The sequence below is a fragment of the Polyodon spathula genome, chromosome 1, assembly GCF_017654505.1.
Source record: "Polyodon spathula isolate WHYD16114869_AA chromosome 1, ASM1765450v1, whole genome shotgun sequence".
In the NCBI taxonomy this organism is placed as follows: Eukaryota; Metazoa; Chordata; class Actinopteri; order Acipenseriformes; family Polyodontidae; genus Polyodon; species Polyodon spathula.
The window spans coordinates 87,552,390-87,571,906 of NC_054534.1; the positions used below are offsets into that span (position 1 = coordinate 87,552,390).

A 19,517-nucleotide genomic window follows, 5' to 3' on the forward strand; every position below is an offset into this window, starting at 1 on the left:
TAACACCGGTTATTTTAGAAATACATAACATTACAACATAAAATATTGTCAAAACACAGCAATATAGTACAGTAAACAAACTACCAGCATTTTTTTAACATGGCTAAAACCAGCAATTTTTCTTACACCTCCATAGAATTTTCTTGCCTAACTCTCTATATACCACAATGCTTTGCGCGCTGTGATATAACTGGACTAATTAATGAAAATTAGATAATAGATCAATCCAACAAGGAAATTGTTTTTTTCTTAAACTTTGCCTTTTCTCCATCATTAGATGTGAGTTTTTACAGTTAGGGTTCACCATTCTCATTCTTTTTGTTTAGGTACAAACTGTTTTCACAAATAACATTGGTCACAGACACATAAATGCAGGATTTGTAAAATACCTAATTTTTTAGACACAAGACTTCAAGTGGAGAGAGACGGTGAAGTAGCGTCTGGGGAAAGGCAACTTCTGCATGACTGTCTTTTTCAAAATCTTCTTGCCATTAATAAGTGGTATGCATGTGTATGCATTATTTAAACTTCTAATCCTGCACATTAATGACCAGAGGGATTTCATCACTGCCGTGACTGAAGTGCAGCTGAAGGCGTGCAAGAGAAAGGTTATTTGACAGTGACAATAACTTGAAGAAGATTCATAATGAAAATACATTTGAAAGATCAAAATTGGGATCAGAAAAGCGATTGAAGAAGACAACTGGGGATCACTCAAAACCCCATCTCTGTATATTTCATTTACATTTTAATAAACCTGCAAACAGAATCCCTAGCCTTCTGATTTTATTAAATTACCATCAGTGTTGCACTAAACGAGAAGGCTGGGTGATGTATTTCGTTTTTTGTTGGTTTTAAAAAGGTTGCCTTTGTAAATTTGCTTTGAAAATGTATTCAGATAATTTGTTCAAAAACAACTGTTTGAAAGGTCACAGCACATAGGCACCTCTCCAGTGTCCAAGAAACATGGATGAGAAAGCACAGAAAAAAGACTAGAAAACAGATAACCCTCTCACCTATCTACAGTTTGCAGGAAATAAAAACAAAATGGCAGTCTGAAGTATTTTGTTAAGCAGTGCTTAGTTTTGGAGAAAATTAGCATTTATTTTCAACAGACTACTTGGCTACAGCGCATTGTGTGAAAACAAGTTTAAAGAAATAAAATGTAAGTCTGCGCAAGCCCACTTTCTTGTTCTCTGTGTGTATATGAACTGGAAGTTTGCAGTAACATGCGATCTCTGTTCAGAATTTGAACAGATGATTAGCAGGTAGAAAGCAAGTGTTCAAACAGTTTTATAATTAATTATAAAATCAAGTCATTGTTGTGTGTGTGTCTGTGTGACCAAAGGGCAGGCTACCCAAATGTATGTACATTAAATATTCATAACATATTCCCATATATTTTTCATTATAATGTCATAAAACTAGTACACACAAATAAAACAGAATACATTGATTTACTTACTCCAAAACTGTATTTAACATCACAGATTGTTTATTTATTTACTTTTTTAATGTTATTGAATATTGTTAAATATTAATTATATAACATCATGTTGAAACTCCAAAAAAGCGCAAACTATATACAGTCAGTTTTCTTCAACGTGCACAATTTATTTACAGACTGTTTGCCAGGAATACAAGTCTGTCGTCCTGCTCTGGATTCAAGGTGGCACGATTTTTTTGTTTTGTTTACATCGAGTAGTAATAATAATAATAATAATAATAATAATAATAATAATAATAATACACAGAGGGGCATAATTACAAAGCATTTTCAAAACTGATTCGCTGGTAGAATGGGACCAACAAATCAGATGCTTGTTGACATGAGCAGGAAAAGAAGAGCACACCCACTGCTTGTGTGGCAGAAATACAGTAAATAGCAAGGCAGGGCGTCGGTTTAGATTTACCTAAGTCCATCATGGTGGTGCCTTATTACCATTAACCCTATGGCCAAACACAGACAGTTGTGAAAAATGGGACATAGACGGGACAACTACCCAAAAGCGGGACAAAAGTATGATTTTGTTAAACCTGTGGGGACACCGGGATGGGCTCTCTGAAAAGGGGACTGTACCGGGATAACTGGGACAGTTGGTAGCTTTATTTATTGCAGTAAAGAAAGGAGATCTCTAAAGGAAAGAAACTGAAGTCATTATAACTGTAAAGGAATAAAAAAAAAAATCCTCAAAGTTCAAACAGAATCTAGCTAACTTTCTTGTATTTTTGTTCAGTGGCTTAACATACAGTAATTTCACACTATGTTGTGTTACAGGTAATACAAAATAAAAACAGTTTCTGTGGTTGGGTGGAAATAAATGTTGTTTAGTTGTAAGACTGAATGAGAAAAAAAAGGCCAATTAATATCTTATTAATACATTTTATTTTTACTATAATGGGGGTTTCATACATGTATTCATACATTTACTGCCATTGAGGGCATTTTGTTTTATTTGTTATTTATCATAGTTTGAACTTCAGTGTTATATGTACATTATTTTTCAGTTATATACAATTTGACCTGAAAGCCTTTTCATGCTATTTTGCCTTTCACTTGTATTTCCATTTCAGAGAGACCTGTCTTATTGTTGGTATACCTAAGCAAATCCTTCAAACGCTTTCTATTTACCTCCAAGAAATAAAATTCCAGCTAAAAAAGGCGGCGTTTACATGCACACACACACACACACACACTTATATAAAATGTAAGTTTTACTACTTTATATTTTGTGTGTGAATTTATATTTGTGTGTGTGTGTGTGTGTGTGTGTGTGTTTGTGGAATATCTAAAAGTTACATTTTCATGGAACTTGCCAGCATTGTGTAATGTAGCCCAGGGGTGCCCAATCCAGGTCCTGGAGGGCCTGTGTTTCTCCTGGTTTTTGTTCCAACTGTACACTAAATTGCTTAATTAGACCAATTAAGCTTCTAGTAAGTGCCTGATTGATCCAATTAAGTAATTTAGGGAACAAAAGCCAGGAAGACACCTGCCCTCCAGGACCAGGATTGGGCACCCCTGATGTAGCCAATGCCTTGCCCCTCACTTTTTTCGGAGCGTTAACCACAGTTATTTGTTATGAATATTATTACTGTTCCCCATTTTTATTGTGCAGACAGTCTGGTTTGTCACTGCCTTTACGATTATTCCTGATATGTAAATATTTCAAACACAATGCTGTAGTGCTGCATCCTGGTACCTTTGCTTTAACTAATTACATGAAGGGATTTGGTTCCCTGTAAGCAACATCATAACTCCGCCATTGCCGGCCCCAAGCCCGTGATGAGAAAGGAGGAGGGTTGGGCGAGGGGCTAGCGACCCCTCCCCGTAGAAAAACCCACTGCTACAGAAACGCCCACAGATACATCAACAAACATTTCGGTACTGGGAGAGAACGGATCTCCAGCTGGAGGTTTTATGACGCTGGGTAGTAAAAGCCAATCTCTGGAAGCTGCCAGGTCTATGACCATCATCTCCACCAGGACCACCATCACCATCGGAACATGGAACGTACGCACCATGTACGAAACAGGAAAGACCGCACAAGTGGCTGCCGAGATGAGGAATTACAACCTTGCCATCCTTGGAATCAGCGAGTCAAGATGGACTGGTTCCGGTCAGAGGAGGCTTGCCACAGGGGAGTTGCCGCTGTTCTCTGGGCATGAGGATGAAGACGCGTCGCACACCCAGTGAGTCGCCTTGATGTTATCTAAGACAGCCAGGGAGGGCTCATTGGGTGGGAGGTACATGGCCCACGGACATGGACGTCATCCAGTGTTACGCACAAACGAATGACAGTGAAGAGGAGGACAAGGAGGACTTTTACAACAGACTGCTTACCATTGTACAGGACCGCCCAGGACAGAATGTCATCATCGTCATGGGCGACTTCAACGCCAAGATTGACAGCGACAACAGGAGCTATGAGGAGGTCATGGGGCAGCAGGGGCTGGGTGAGATGAATGACAACGGGGAGCGATTTGCTGACCTATGCGCCACATGCAACCTGGTCATTGGAGGAAGCTTCTTCTATCACAGAAGGATACACAAGACGACTTGGGTATCACCAGACCTGTCGACGGAGAACCAGATTGACCATGTGTACATGGGGAAGAAGTTCAGAAGATCTCTTCAGGATGTACGTATCAAACGAGGAGCAGACGTTGCTTCGGACCATTATCTCCTTGTTGCCCCGTTGCAGCTCAAGTTGAAGAGGAATTGGATAGGAGGGACCAACCAACACAAGCGTTACAACACCATGCTCTTGAAAGACCCATCCAAGCTAGAAGAGTTCACCATCTCACTCTCCAACAAGTTTCAGGTCCTACAAGAGCTGCTAGAGGAAGAGACCATCAACGAGAAATGGCAAGGAATAAAGGAGGCACTATCATCAACCTGTCAAGAAGTCCTGGGCCTCAAGAAACACAACCAAAAGGAATGGATGTCTGTAGAAACTTTGACGGTGACAGAGAAGTGGAAAATGAAGAAGGCGGCAGTCAACAACAGTCGCACGCGAGCTGGAAAAGCCAAGGCACAGGAAGAGTATTCTGAAGTGAACAGGATTGTCAAGAGAAGCATCAAGAAAGACAAGAGCAACTACATGGAGTCGCTGGCAACAGAACCAGAGGAAGCAGCTCACCAGGGAAACATGCAGGACCTGTACACCACCATCAAGAAGCTGTCAGGAAAGTTCAGCAAACCAGAAAGACCTGTGAAGGACAAGGAAGGGAAGACAATACCAGATGAAGAGTGGCAGAGGAACAGATGGGTGGAGCATTTTGAGGATCTACGAAAGAGATCAGCTCCACAGGAACCACCGGATATCCAGCCGGCTGATAGTGACCTGCCGATCGGCTGCAGTATACCTACTAAGGAGGAGATCCGCATGGCCATCAAGCAACTAAGGAACGGCAAGTCTGCTGGACCAGACAGCATTCCGGCGGAGGCTCTGAAGACTGACATAGAGACCAGCGTGGAGATGCTTTACCCACTCTTCAGCCAGAGCTGGGAAGAGGAGCAAGTTCCTTCAGAGTGGAAAGACGGCTACCTCATCAAGCTCCCGAAAAAAGGCTACCTCAGCTCTTGCTCCAACTACAGAGGGATAACGCTGCTGTCCATCCCAGGAAAGGTGTTCAACCGAGTCCTACTGAACAGGATGAAGGGCGCTGTTGACCCCCAGCTCCGAGATCAGCAGGCTGGCTTTCGCAAGGATAGATCCTGCACTGACCAGATAGCGACGCTGAGCATCATCTTGGAACAGTCACTGGAGTGGAACTCACCCCTCTACGTCAACTTTATTGACTATGAAAAGGCATTCGACAGCTTAGACAGACAGACCCTCTGGAAGCTGCTGAGACACTACGGTGTGCCAGAGAAGATCATGAACATCATCCAAAACTCCTATGAGGGGATGACCTGCAGGGTGGTCCATGGCTGGCAACTCACCAACACCTTCCAAGTAAGGACAGGAGTGAGACAAGGTTTGCTGTCACCTTTCCTGTTCCTGCTCATGATAGACTGGGTTATGAAGTCAACAACAACTCAAAACGGGAATGGCATCCAGTGGACTCTCTGGACACAGTTGGATGACCTTGATTTCACCGACGATCTGCCCCTTCTCTCCCACACCCAGCAACAGATGCAGGAAAAGACCAGCACCATTGCGGAAACCTCAGCTTGCTTGGGCCTCAACATCCACAGGGGGAAGAGCAAGATCCTCAAGGTCAGCATAGCAAATACCACACCCATCAGGCTGGAAGGTGCGGCGCTAGAAGAGGTGAAGAGCTTCACCTACCTTGGCAGCATCATTGACAAACAAGGTGGGACAGATGCTGATGTTAGAACCCGAACTGACAAAGCAAGGGCAGCTTTCCAACAGCTGAAGAACGTCTGGAGATCCACATACCTGACAGTCAACATCAAGATCCTGATCTTTAACACCATCGTTAAGCCTGTCTTACTTTACGGAGATGAGACCTGGAGAACCACTGTCACCACCACGAAGAAAATCCAGACTTTCATCAACACCTGCCTCAGAAGGATTCTGCGAATTTACTGGCCAGACAGAATTAGTAATGAACAACTGTGGCAGCGGAGGAGACAGCAGCCTGCAGAAGAAGAGATCCTCCAAAGACGCTGGAGATGGATCAGCCACACGCTCCGCAAGCCTGCATCCAGCACCACAAGGCAAGCCCTCACCTGGAACCCGCAGGGGAAAAGGAAGAGAGGTCGCCCAAGGAATACATAGCGGCGTAACCTGGAGGCAGACATGAAGAGGACAGACCACACCTGGGGACAGCTGGAGCGATTGACTCAGGACCGGGATGGCTGGAGAGTGTTTGTTGGCGGCCTATGTCCCAGGCGGGACAACAGGCGTAAGTAAGTAAGTAAAGTAAGCATATTATATATATATATATATATATATATATATATATACTACTATATATATCTATATTTGTACTATATAATATAATATTTATTATTTTTATAATATCTGCATATTCTAGATTGAAGTACAACAATGGTTTTTAACCTAAAGTAGAGTGATGTCACAAAGGTAAGTCCTTGGTGGGTACCATCGATCTCATCTCAAGTACCAGTGTTTCCAGCAGGAACCACCAGGTGTACTAGTAACTATGTGCAATCTTAAATGGTTATTGTAAAACAGACCTACTCCATTACAACTGGTTTTCTTTTTTTTGTCTCCAGAAGATGTGACAGGTTCCTCTAATTATTTGACAAGAAGTTACCACAAACAACACAGAGTGGCTGCTCTGGTTCCCCATCATTAACTTTGAAAGCTCAGACTAATTTCTAAGACTTGCTCCGAGTCCTTTTCTTTGTCGGTGGTTCAGTGGTACAAACAGATTGATACATTACGGCAGCGCGATTGAGTATTGTGGTTGGAGAATCACACTGCCATAAAGACAACTGTCTGTGCTTACCAGCTGGAAGCGTGTCACATACCAGTACTGGTGTGCGTACCACAGGTTGAAAAACACTGACGTATAAGATAAAAGGAAAGAAACAAACAATATTCAATAAAAGAAAAAAGGACACCAGTGATAATGGGTCGTGTTCATAAAGCTTCAAATCATGAGTTTTTGAAACATGTTTTTTTCTTTTATTAGGTAAAATGCAATTTGTCTATCACCTTCATACAAATGGTGCACAACCATAAGAGTTTTCAGATTTTCTTAGCTTTTATCAATAATTTGCTAGTGTGCAACTCAATATTTAAGACCTTAAAACTACCAATATATGTCATTTATTTATTTATTTGTTTGTATTTAGGTTTATGTAATATAGCATCATCTAGTGACCTTATGTTGGAACTGCACATAATTTGGAAAGACACAATCAATGTGTTTTTTTAATAATGTTCTCTACATTAGTTTGTAATGTTACTGTAAAAGCCAAAATAATTGCATCTATGGCTTATCCGATTTTGCTACTATCATAAGTCTTTAAATTTATTCAGGTTTGAGCCTTATGAATAACTCAACATATGTTACTGTAGCTCTCATGGATTACATGACACAGCACAGTTTGAATACATTGAAGACTAAAGGATTTCTAATTTTGCTGTATTTTTTGTTTTTGTTTGTTTGTGTCTGTATATCCCTCCATGCTTCCTTTTCACCTTAGATTTAGCTAGTAAAGGTAGCAAAGTAGAGACAGCTTTGTTCACACAATCTAATGCCTTTTCCATTTGAAAGCAGCACCTTATCCTTTCCAGCTGCTATGATTTTGTAATAAATCCCCCACCGCCGATATCCCAGTTAAAACGTATTTTGACAAATGATTCCATTATGAAAACTAGACTCTTTAGAATCAACTTTACGCATGTGCTCAGTAGCAAAAAACAATGTAACTGTCCCTGAGCGTGAGTTAATCCTTTTTTAACCTTTTTTTTTGGGCATCTTTGGGGTTAGATTCTGAAAATGTATATAACACACAAAATCAATATAATTCAGTAGCATATACACACAGAAGAGTCTCATAGAAAAGGACCACATGAGATCCTTGATGGTTAATCTGGAGTCAGATTCTAATTAGAAGGGATCAAGTGAAAACACAAGGATCTTATTCTTGATACATCCCTTCACAAAGAAAAAAATACAATACTTCCTAAAAGAGAACTGTGCAATGCAGATCATTTGTACAAACAAAAAAGTCAATTTAAATAAATGACTGTCTCCTTAGCTGACAGTGACACCAATTTCATATTTGTTCTCAGGTTATGCATCGCATTTAAATGGTTGGTGTAAACCTTTCCTGGTTATCTCACCACTGGCCAGCTTCTACTCTTGTGGGATAGAATCCTTGGATATAACCCACTTGAAATTCTTGCTGGTAGTAATATACTTTTTTTTAAAGATAAATATGTTAACCAGGTTAAGACTGCAGAGAAGCTACAATGCTTTATTGGGCTCAACTTTAGCTGATGCCCACCAGCTATTTCATAAAACAGCCACCAGATGTCAGTTTTGACAGAGTTCATCAGGAGACAGTAAGTAAGACTACTATTGCATTGCAACTGTGATCTTAATAAACCACACCTGAGCTTATTAATACATATCATAGAGACCCTAAATCAAGATGTGGTTAATTAAGCTATATTATAGCCTGACAGTTTAGATTGCTTAATTATTATTTTTATAAACTGTATTTAGTGCCAGAACTCTGTCAAAACTGACATCAGCTGACTGCAAGACTAAATAGCGGATGGGCAGGTGCTCATGTTGAGCCCTGCATTCACAAGTACTCAATGTGTACACTACCTAAACATGATTTTGAATGAAGCAAATGATACCCAGGTGGTTTCAACATGTGTTAATTTTGCCTTATTTAAGTAAAGTGGATAGGGTAAAAGTAATTGCACATTTTATTTACCTTTGACAATGTATTTATTTATTTATTTTTTTTACATTCTAAGTATAAACTTAAAATGTAGTGAGTTTTTAACAATTTCACTAAAATATATTGGAGACTTGTGCAATAAGCGACGAGCCCAGCATTAGAGAGAGTTCTTCTGGCATCCTTTTTTGCTTGATTTGACAGTTTGTTAAGATATACCAGAGGATGATGCACATATAAAATACCATCCAAACCCATATAGATCCTTTGGGTTTTTATTAACTTTTTGAGTCCAAGTTGCTTTTTACCACCTGTTAGCAGGTCAGCAGTTTTATGCTGTGTATGGTATTTTTCAGCATTGGCAGCTGCTGGGTTTGCTTCCCTAGCAGAGAATCTGATGGAGGTGACATCAGTGACTGCAGCTGAAGTAAGTGTTTGTTACACTCAAGTACAGATTGAAATAGTACCTGACATACTGCCAGCCCAAGTAATCTAATCTTCATATGCAGATGTCTTAACACTGAAGGTTACCAATTTGAATCTTTAAGTGTCATTTAGTTTTGAAAACTACAAGATGATTTTGCACATTAGGGTTACACTCGGTTTCATTTATATGTAATATAATGTGTTGCTTTTTATACTTATTTACGTTACATTGCATTGTCTTATTATATAATAACTATAGAAAATTAATAACTGTTTTGCTCCTAAAAGTGCCAAACAAAACTTTTATTGTTCATGTGAAATTCTAACAATTCTTTACATCATGCAGTGAGCCTTTTAGATGATCACTAATTTAGCTACATTGGTAAGTCATTCACAATTTTCTTCTGTTTTAAATTGAAAGAAAAAAAGTAGTATTGCATTTTATGTCCCACACTGTTGTCTATCAATATAATTATGTAGTGAAACTATATGTTGTCCTAAAGTGTAAAATATATTCATATAAACAAATATTTTTTTACCAGAAATATTATGCTTCGAAAGGGATGTTCCAATAAATATTAAAGATCTTAATAGGATGTCTCATAATACAGATTGACTATGATAGTGACATTGACTTTGTTTGGTTAATCTAGGCTGACGCACTGACGTCAGCTTTAATAGGTTTTAAGTCCCAGTCAGACATTATTTGGTTGCTCATGTACAATCAAGTTTATTTGAAAAGGTGTCATAACATGTCTTTATTTTTATCATGGGCAAGGTGAAATAGTAGACTGTTTTAGTAAACATGATAGGTCACTAAATTTAATCTAAACGAAAAGGCCCAGAAGGGGTACAGTACATTTGTAATGTGAATGTATAAAGTGCTAGTTAGACACAATCTTTGAAAATATAGAAATCACAGCTGTTTGATTCAGTAATCCTGTATATTTTAAAAAATTGGGCCCTTAAACTTGTCATTTACTTCATGTCAGGGTGTGAGTGTTGTGGTGAAGCATAGTAAGTTTATTTACAAGAATGCTGTCTTTTATTTAATTCAAGTTACCCCTGCTACCAACAATGGTATTGGGGGGAAGAGAGGTAGTAGCTTGCAGTCCCACACAATAATAATCCAACAATAAATCCAACAGTTACTCCACCTGTGCACACATGAGTAGGTGATGGAGAAGTGCAGGTGCTCCTGGGAAAGTCCAAGTGGATGTAGCAGTGCAGGCACTCCAGGGTTTGTGCTGGCATCCTAGCATCAGTGCCCATAGTCCCCGTCTGCAAGAATAAACAAAACAAACACACAGTGCTCCGGCTGGATCACATTTCAGTGTAAGGGGCTGCACTCACATAGCTGCGTTCCCTTTGTACTGCTAAACTCTTCCCTGTGATCACTGCACTGCCTACTCCCTTTTCCCAAAATGTCCGACTTCCGGTTCTGTCTTAACATCGAGTCAGCCCATCCCTGTGAAGGCGTACCACCAACCTTAGCGTTCTTCCTGGTCGGGAGGTAGATTTGCAGCTCGGGTTCCTTCTTTCCTGTTCAAACTTGGTAATAGATCAAATGAAATATCTGTAGGTAAAACAATTTTAGTTACTCAATTGTTTGGATTTAAAAAAATAAATTCTACAATTAAAAAAAAAAAGATAAATATTTACAAAATGTAACGCGCGCACACACACACATTGTTAAAGTTTGGTTGCAAAAGTCCAAAAGGTAAAAGGTTAGGAAATTGCAAGTTAAGTAGCTATGCAACATATTGGAAATCACTGCACTGCCTCACTGAATTTAAAGTACCAGTAGCCATTTTTTTACAGTTACAGAGGTACAGTAACTATAAAACTAAGTGGCCAATTACCAGAAAAAAATCCCAAAAGTAGTAAGTAGAAATGCAGATTTGGAAGAAGAGCAAAGAAAAAAAAAAATCGCTATTTTATACTCATGCACCCCGGCTTTGTCACTTCAAATAATCTTTTTTTTTTTTTTTTTTTTTTTTTGCCGTTTGTAAATGCTACAGAAAAACACAAAAAGTCTCTTCTGCACGTTATCCACCACTCTGAGACACACACTTTGAAAAATTACTGAAATCCGAGCCATCATTATATACATCTTTTTTAAACTCCCGTTCTGCTGAAACAATAGTGTCTTGCACTCACATGCAACATATAAAACAAAATAAAATTAAATGCAAATATAAGATGAAATCCACAAGCTCTTCAGGGCCAAGATCAAGTAACACTTGCAGTGCTTCCCTCTCCAGCGCTGCTGCTAGCTGCCCTGCTTTCTCTTCTGGGCTCCAGCCCTTTCCCAGAGCAGCCATCCTGAGTTTGGCCTGGTAACGCCTGGCCTTGACTGCACTTCTGCCCGTCACCACAGCCTGTTTGTCCTCCCTTGGCCTCTCTTCAACCCTCCTGCAATGGGCGTGGGGCCCATCTCTGGGATTAGCTAGCTAAAATGTCAACAAAGCCCTCAGCATCCCATAGTCCCACAATGTTCACTTTTAATCAAGCAGAGGTAACGCAAGGCCTCTCCAGTAAGACTGGCTATTAATTGCAACTCTTTGTCCCTATCAGTCCATCCTTATAACTGTGCAATTAACTTGAACTAAATAAAAAAAAAACTGCTAATTGGTCCTACCATTGAACCTGATGCTCAGCTAGGCCCTGTTATTGTCAACCATTTCCGGTTCCATTGCGCCTCCTTCCAGGCGTCACTTCCACTTTGATGGTCCAGCCTACGCTGACGTGCTGACTTCCGGTGTCTGCCCCATCCTCCTCTTTTGCGGCCGATGTGCATACGTGGCAGACTGCCAGTCCCTGCTCGCTGACATCATCGTGGCCTGCCTGGAAACAGTGCTTCTCAAGAGTCTAGAACGCCACGAAACTCAGTAAGGAGGATGGTGAGATACAAGTGAATTCCCTTTTACATCCTATGGGTACAGAAGCAGAGCCAATTTTCAATGTTTTTATTTTTGCTAATGCTTCTGGTGTTATGATTAACAAGTTTGATGACCACTTTGTGCCGAGGCGAAAAGTAATACATGAAAGGGCTTGTTTTCATCAGCGCTGTCAAAAAGCAGGGACAACGGTGGAAGCTTTTGTAAGGAACTTGAATGAGCTGGCGGAGTATTGTGAATCTGGGCTCAGTAAAGAACAGCAAATAAGAGATAGAATTGTAATCGGCATTGCTGACAAAGAAGTCTCACAGAAATTATAAATGGTATCAGTGCTTACAGTGGAGAAGGCTATACAAATAACTTGCCACTCTGAGTTGATTAAAAAACAGAACACATATTCTGCCCTCGTAAAAGAGTCCCCTTCTTAAGCTTAACAGATAGATAAACTCTTTCCAGTAACTTTAGTATTGAATGATGCTTTATTGCCACCAGTTTGTAGGTACAGTGTTAGGAACTGAGTAAAACTGAAATAAAATAAAGAAAACAACCATAAGTATGGGTATGCTGAATACTATGCTTAATTCTCACTAATAGCACAGCATGTATTTTTAGATATGGTATAATATTATCATAAACTCAGAAATATGCTGCCCTATGCAAAATAATTCCCCAAACATGGCAAGATCAATTACATAGAACAGATATCTCCGACCATGCAACTATCAAGAAAATACATAAATCTATCACGTAAATGATCATCCATATAAAATATCATCATGAATTGAAAGGTGAGTATGTTATTATTGATTTTACTTACAGACAATGCTTCTACAAATAATTGCAAGAAGGATGGAGTTCGATGATATCTGCAGCTCCACAGAGTGACTTTCATCGTTGCTAACAAGGATTCTTCTTTACAGGAAACAGGAACTTAAGCAAACAACAGACCTTATCAGTAAACAGTGCCATCTAGTGGCCAAATGGAATTGACTTAAAAAATGAACTCAAACCAACTAAAGGGGCCAGAACACTCCCCGTCTCGTATCTGTAAAGATGCCAACATTAACACTAGAACTTAAAGTTACTTATCAGTCTGGAGAGAGGAGTAGGACAGTCTCTGAAACTGGACGCAGAAAGGTCTTGCATGACCCCTCTCTTGCTGTCTTGACTTCAACCTTTCTTACTTTCCCATTTCAGCTAGGAAAGGTCTTCACGACGATGCCCATGGGCCAGTCATTCCTTTTCACTTGACTGTCTCTCAGCATTACAGTGTCTCCCTCCTTAAGGTTGGGTTTCTCTTTCTGCCACTTCCTACGGCTCTGCAGGGTAGGAAGATACTCCTTTCTCCAGCGGTGCCAGAAGGTGTTGGCAAGGCTTTGAACTTGCCTCCACTGCCAGCTGAAGGGATCTTTCTCATTGAATTCACCTTGGGGAGGAGGAACTACAGCAACCTTTTGGGTGAGGAGTGTCGCTGGCGTCAAGATGAGGGGGGAGTCTGGATCCGTGGACACAGGAATCAATGGACGAGCATTCACGATGGCTGAGACTTCCGCCATGAAAGCAGTCAGGACTTCATGAGTAAGCCTGGATGGACCCACCTTCAGCAGCATGGAATCCAGGATGCGCCTCGTAATGCTAATCATTCTCTCTCAGCTGCCTCCCATATGAGATGAGTGTGGTGTGGTGAAGACCCAAATTCACCCTTTGTCACTCAGGTACTCTTGGACCTCCTTGTCACTCTGAACGGCCTCCATCTTCAGCTCTCTGCAGGCCCCGATAAAGTTTGTTCCACAGTCGGACCTGATTTGTTTGTCTGGTACTCTGATGGAAAGGAACCGTCGCAGAGCATTTATGAAACTTGAGGAATCCATCGGCTCAATGACTTCAATGTGTATGGCCTTGGTGGTCATACATGTGAACAGCACAGCCCAGCGCTTACTGCTTGCTAGTCCACCCCTGGTGCGACGTGCTGTAACCATCCATGGCCCAAATATATCTAACCCAACAAAAGAGAAGGGAGGGTCAGTGCTGAGGCGATCCACAGGTAAGTCAGACATCTTCTGAGTCTCTATCCTCCTACGTAGTCTTCAGCAGATGACGCATTGATAGAGTATGCTGCTGACGCGCCGTTTTCCACCGATGACCCACAGACCAGCTGCTCTCAAGGAACCCTCAGTGAAGTGGTGCCCTTGATAATGGGCCTGCTCGTGGTGGTGCCGGATGAGTACAGTCGCGATGTGGCTCTGTCCAAGCAGGATGAGAGGGTTGATTTCATCTTTATTTAGGCTTGCTTGGGACAGGCGTCCTCCAATCCTCAGTAGGCCTGAAGCATCAATGTAGGGGCACAGACTGAAGAGTGGGCTCTGCTTAGGAATGGCTTTACCTTCTCTGATGCATTCCAATTAATCTTGAAAGGCGTCGTGTTGCAGACTGCGGATTATGATATTCTTGGCTTGATCCAGGTCTTCGGTGGAGCAGGGTTTTTTGCAGATGTGCCATCCTTTGCAGCTGCTGCCTACCTTGAAGGAGTGAGCAACATGCACAAGCCTTGCTGTTGCATGTGTCAGTGCTTGCCAGCTTGACTCAAGCGCGTGGGTTCTAACTTGTTGCTGGAGACATTGGTGGCATGACAAGCAACTTGGGGGCGGATCTCATAGTCAGATCCGGGATCAACTAAGTCGAAAGGTGTGTGAAGGGTTTCTGGCTCTGCTGACCTGAACAAGAAAGCTGGTCCAGTCAACCATGTGCTATGAGTCAGGTTGCCTGCTGGGACTGATCTTGAGGCATGATCAGCAGGGTTCTGGTCAGTAGGGACGTGCTTCCACTGCTGTGGGCTGGTAGATCACATATACGTAGAATCGTCTAGCGTCGTTGTGAATGTAACCAAGGACCACTTTACTATCAGAGTAGAATGTGACAACATCGAGTTGGATGTCAATCTCATCGACGATTGCTTCTGCTGTTTCCACAGCTAGAACAGTAGCGCACAACTCGAGTCTTGGAACGGTTATCTCAGGACGTGGAGCGAGCTTAGCCTTACCAAAGATGAAGCCAACATCTATGTTCCCACTGGCATCAGTTGTCTTCAGGTAAGCTACTGCTGCGATGGCATTCGTGGAGGCATCACAGAAGACGCACATCTCTTTCTTGTGTGCTTGGCTGAGAGAGGTAGAGGTGTATGTGCAAGAGATCTTGACCTGCTCAAGCTCCTTCAATGAGTGTCTCCACAGCTTCCATTCCTTGAGGTTCTCTTCTGGGAGAGGGTCATCCCAGTCACAAGCCTCCATGGTGAGCTCTCTGAGTAGAGACCTTCCTCGAATGCTTACCGGGGCGGCAAAACCAAGCGGGTCAAACAGGCTGTTGATCGTCGACAAGACTCGACGTCTAGTGTATGGTTTCTCTGCTGAAGACACCTGAAATGTGAAGACGTCCTCTGCGATGTCCCAGCTCACCCCAAGACTTCTCTGCATGGGAGGGAAGTCGACACTCAGATCAAGGTCCTTCAGCCCCTTAGCTAGGTCATCTGGAGGAAAGGCTCTCATGACCTCTGCCTTGTTAGAGGCGATCTTGTGCAGGCGTAAGTTGGAGAGGGCCAAAATCTCTTGAGTGTTCTGAAGAAGAGTGATGTTTTCCTTCTCTGTGGGGAGGGATACGAGACCGTCGTCGACGTAAAAGTTCCTCTCGATGAAGTGCCTTGCCTCTGCTCCGTAATCCCTCTCGCCCTCTAAGGTGGCTCTCCTGAGGCCATACATGGCCACTGCTAGGGATGGGCTGTTACCAAAAACGTGGAGCCACATCTTGTACTCCACGACTTCGTCATCCAGGTCGTTGTTGCGGTACCACATGAATCGCAGGTAGTTCCGATGGTCTTCATGAACAATGAAGCAATGGAACATCTGCTGCACGTCTGCTGTCACAGCCACTGGTTCCTTTCTGAACCATAGCAGTACCCCAAGCAGGCTCTTGTTCATGTTGGGACCAGTAAGCAGGACGTCAGAGATACCCCATGGTGCTGGGCGCTGGAGTTGAATACCACTCTTATCTGTCTGGGTTTTTGTGGATGATACACCCCAAAGATCGGAAGATACCAGCACTCTTCTGCTTGTAGGGGTAGAGCGATTTCAGCATGCCCATTCTCAAAGATTTTGCACATGAACTCAATGAAGTGGTCCTTCATCTCTGGATGTTTCTTGAGTGTGCGTGTGAGTGAGGCGAGGCGATTGCAGGCCTGGTCGCGGTTTTTAGGGAGACGTTGCCGTGGGCTACGGAAAGGGAGCGGAGCAACCCAGCTGTTTGATGCATCCTGATGGAACTCTTTCTCCATCATCTTCAGGAAGGCGAGATCCTCCATTGAGGGAGCTGGTTTGTCATCATCCTTAGTGTAGCAAAAGACAGATTCGCCCATGAGGCTTGCTGTGTCGGCTGGCGTGCATCTCTGCTTCAGGGACATGGTGCCACAACTTCGAGGCTGGTGTGTGTGGTTGAAGTTTTCCATAACATGGAAGCTGCTGAGATAAGGACTCATGAAGCTGGGGCGTCCGTTCTCCAGAATGTTTGTCTTGAAGGCGTTAACTGGTGAAGGCTTGTGTGCCCCTCCGAGACAGACATCTCCCACTATCACCCAGCCGAGGGTTAGGCGCTGTGTGAAGGGAGCGTGCAGGGGGCCGTTGTGCTGCTCTAGCACCTTGTGCACCTGGATGATGTCTCTCCCTAGAAGTAGCAGTATCTCTGCTTGGGGGTTCAGAGGAGGTATCTTGGTGACTAAGAACTTGAGGTGAGGGTGGTACTTTGTTACATCTGGTGTAGGGATTTTGGCCCTATTGTCCGGGAGCTCGGCACTCGATGAGCGTGGGAAGAGGTAAACAGGTCTTTTCATCAGCTGATTCCACAATGAAGCTCGCCGGCCTACAGTCTCTGAGATACCGGAGCACGTCTTGAGGGTGTAGGGTGAGGTGTCATTGGCTACGTTGAATATCTTGAAGAAGGCTGACCTAGCCAAAGACTTGTTATTTTGGTCATCCAGTAGTGAACAGTAGTTCTCTTGCTTGTCGTTGAACTTGGTGAGTCCAGCTGTGAGGAGGTTGCGGCGTGCTAGGAACTTCGCCAGATCTGCAACATTGGCACGATCAGAATGGGTCCCACTGGACTCGTGACATTCTACACCAGGTGGCTGGCTGTCATCATCTGCGTAGCACCTGGGAGACTGTGAGGTGTGGAGCCTGTAGGTGGGATTAGGCACTTTCACCACATGCTCTCTGATAAGATGAGTCGTTGGGTGTCTTGAGCTGGCTGGCACTCCAGTATGAGTGGGGGCGCAAGAGAAAGGATGTAGTCATGGTTGCAGGTGATCAACTGGGGGAGGCGATTCAACCTTGACGTCTGGCTGTGAGACTTCCTTGTATTCTGACGGCTGATGGTAGTTCACGTAGGCTTGCTGGTCTTGTACATACTTCTCAGCCTTCTCAAGAGAATGGTAGGATGAGCCTTGTTTGTTGTCGTCAACCCCAGACAGCTGTGCCACATCAGCTGCATCCATCGCTGTCTCAAATACATTAGCCTCAGCTAAGGCGGCCTCTGCCTCTTTCTCCTGCTGAAGAGCCTCTAATGTGGCTTCCAGGCGGGTCTCCTCCACTTTAAGCTGGGCCTTCTTCACTTTCACTTCTATTTCTCTCTGTGTATATGATGCTCTTGCTAGTGCTGCTTCACCCTTGGCGCAAGCTTCTAATGCAGCCAAGCTTGCTGCAGATTTGCTGGAGCGTCTTGATGACTTAGATGAACATGAGCACTCTGACCTGGTTGCATGGCTCATATGTTCTGAAGCTGATTGCATTGGATGTGTACAGAGGAGTAGAGCAGACTGGATATCTAGTCCACCGGAGGTTGCAATCAGCATTGATAATGTCTTTTTACTATTCTGCCCTCGCAAGAGACCCCTTCTTAAGCTTAACAGATAGATAAACTCTTTCCAGTAACTTTAGTATTGAATGATGCTTTATTTCCACCAGTTTGTAGGTACAGTGTTAGGAACTGAGTAAAACTGAAATAAAATAAAGAAAACAACCATATGTATGGGTATGCTGAATACTATGCTTAATTCTCACTAATAGCACAGCATGTATTTTTAGGTATGGTATAATATTATCATAAACTCAGAAATATGCTGCCCTATGCAAAATAATTCCCCAAACATGGCAAGATCAATTACATAGAACAGATATCTCCGACCATGCAACTATCAAGAAAATACGTATATCTATCACGCAAATGATCATCCATATAAAATATCATCATGAATTGAAAGGTGAGTATGTTATTATTGATTTTACTTACAGACAATGCTTCTACAAATAATTGCAAGAAGGATGGAGTTCGATGATATATGCAGCTCCACAGAACGACTTTCACCGTTGCTAACAAGGATTCTTCTTTACAGAAAATAGGAACTTAAGCAAACAACAGACCTTATCAGTAAACACCGCCATCTAGTGGCCAAATGGAATTGACTTAAAAGATGAACTCAAACCAACTACAGGGGCCAGAACAACACAGGAAGGGGCTGCTAAAGATCTAGATGAAATGGTGCATAAGCCTCCGCAGTTTAAAACTATTAAAAGCCAGAGATAGGAAATGGCAGGGAACGCAGTACAGCAAAGTACACAGGACAGAAGGAATGTGTGGCTTTTTTACGCTGTAATCGCAGGCACAAGCAGACAGAAACATGTCCAGCAAGGAACAAAAGATGCAGCGAGTGCAATAAAATACAATCTTTTGAAATACCATGCCTCACAAAAATTGTAAAATTAGTTATTACAAGTGGAAGGGCGCAAGATGAAGGAACATTCTTTTTGGCTCAATAATATGTGGGGATAATACTGATGAAAAATGGCACGTGCAGCTGCCGCTGTACGGCAGAACTGTTCAGTTCAAAATAGACACAGGAGTTGACATTACAGTCATGTTGGAGAGTACATAACAGAGCATGCAACAACGCCCTCTGCTGGAGCCATCAGAAATTTATGTAAACAGTCCTGGAGGAAAACTGCAATACTTGAGAAGATTGTTGGCTCTGACAAAGTTAAAAGGGGAAACGTACAAATGTTGGATCTTTGTTATAAAAGAAAGACATGTAAGTAATTTGCTAAGTAAAAGTGTTGCGTGTAAGATGGGCTTAGTGTACAGAGCCGAAGAAATTAATGTTGATGTACTTGGAGACATCGGACTGTTAAAGTGTGAGCCAGCGATACTGAACTGAAAGACAATGCAATTCTCTACAGAGTAAATTCATCACGCATGTTGCCCTTTCCAATTCTTCCAAAAGAATGCTAAAAATG

The 19,517-nt window shown here is 42.4% G+C and overlaps 1 long non-coding RNA gene across 2 annotated transcripts; it reads right to left on the reverse strand.

Moving 5' to 3' along the window:
* Nucleotides 1-9,859: 9,859 nt before the first annotated feature.
* LOC121300542 lies at nucleotides 9,860-18,597 on the reverse strand. 2 transcript variants are annotated; one of them, XR_005947540.1, is made up of 3 exons: nucleotides 18,517-18,597; nucleotides 10,776-10,862; nucleotides 9,860-10,567 (listed from the first exon to the last, which is right to left on the reverse strand). It is a non-coding gene; the product is annotated as an uncharacterized LOC121300542 (long non-coding RNA). The 2 variants fall into 2 exon arrangements; XR_005947544.1 differs by lacking the exon at nucleotides 18,517-18,597 and adding an exon at nucleotides 13,004-13,041.
* Between the last annotated feature and the right edge of the window lie 920 nt (nucleotides 18,598-19,517).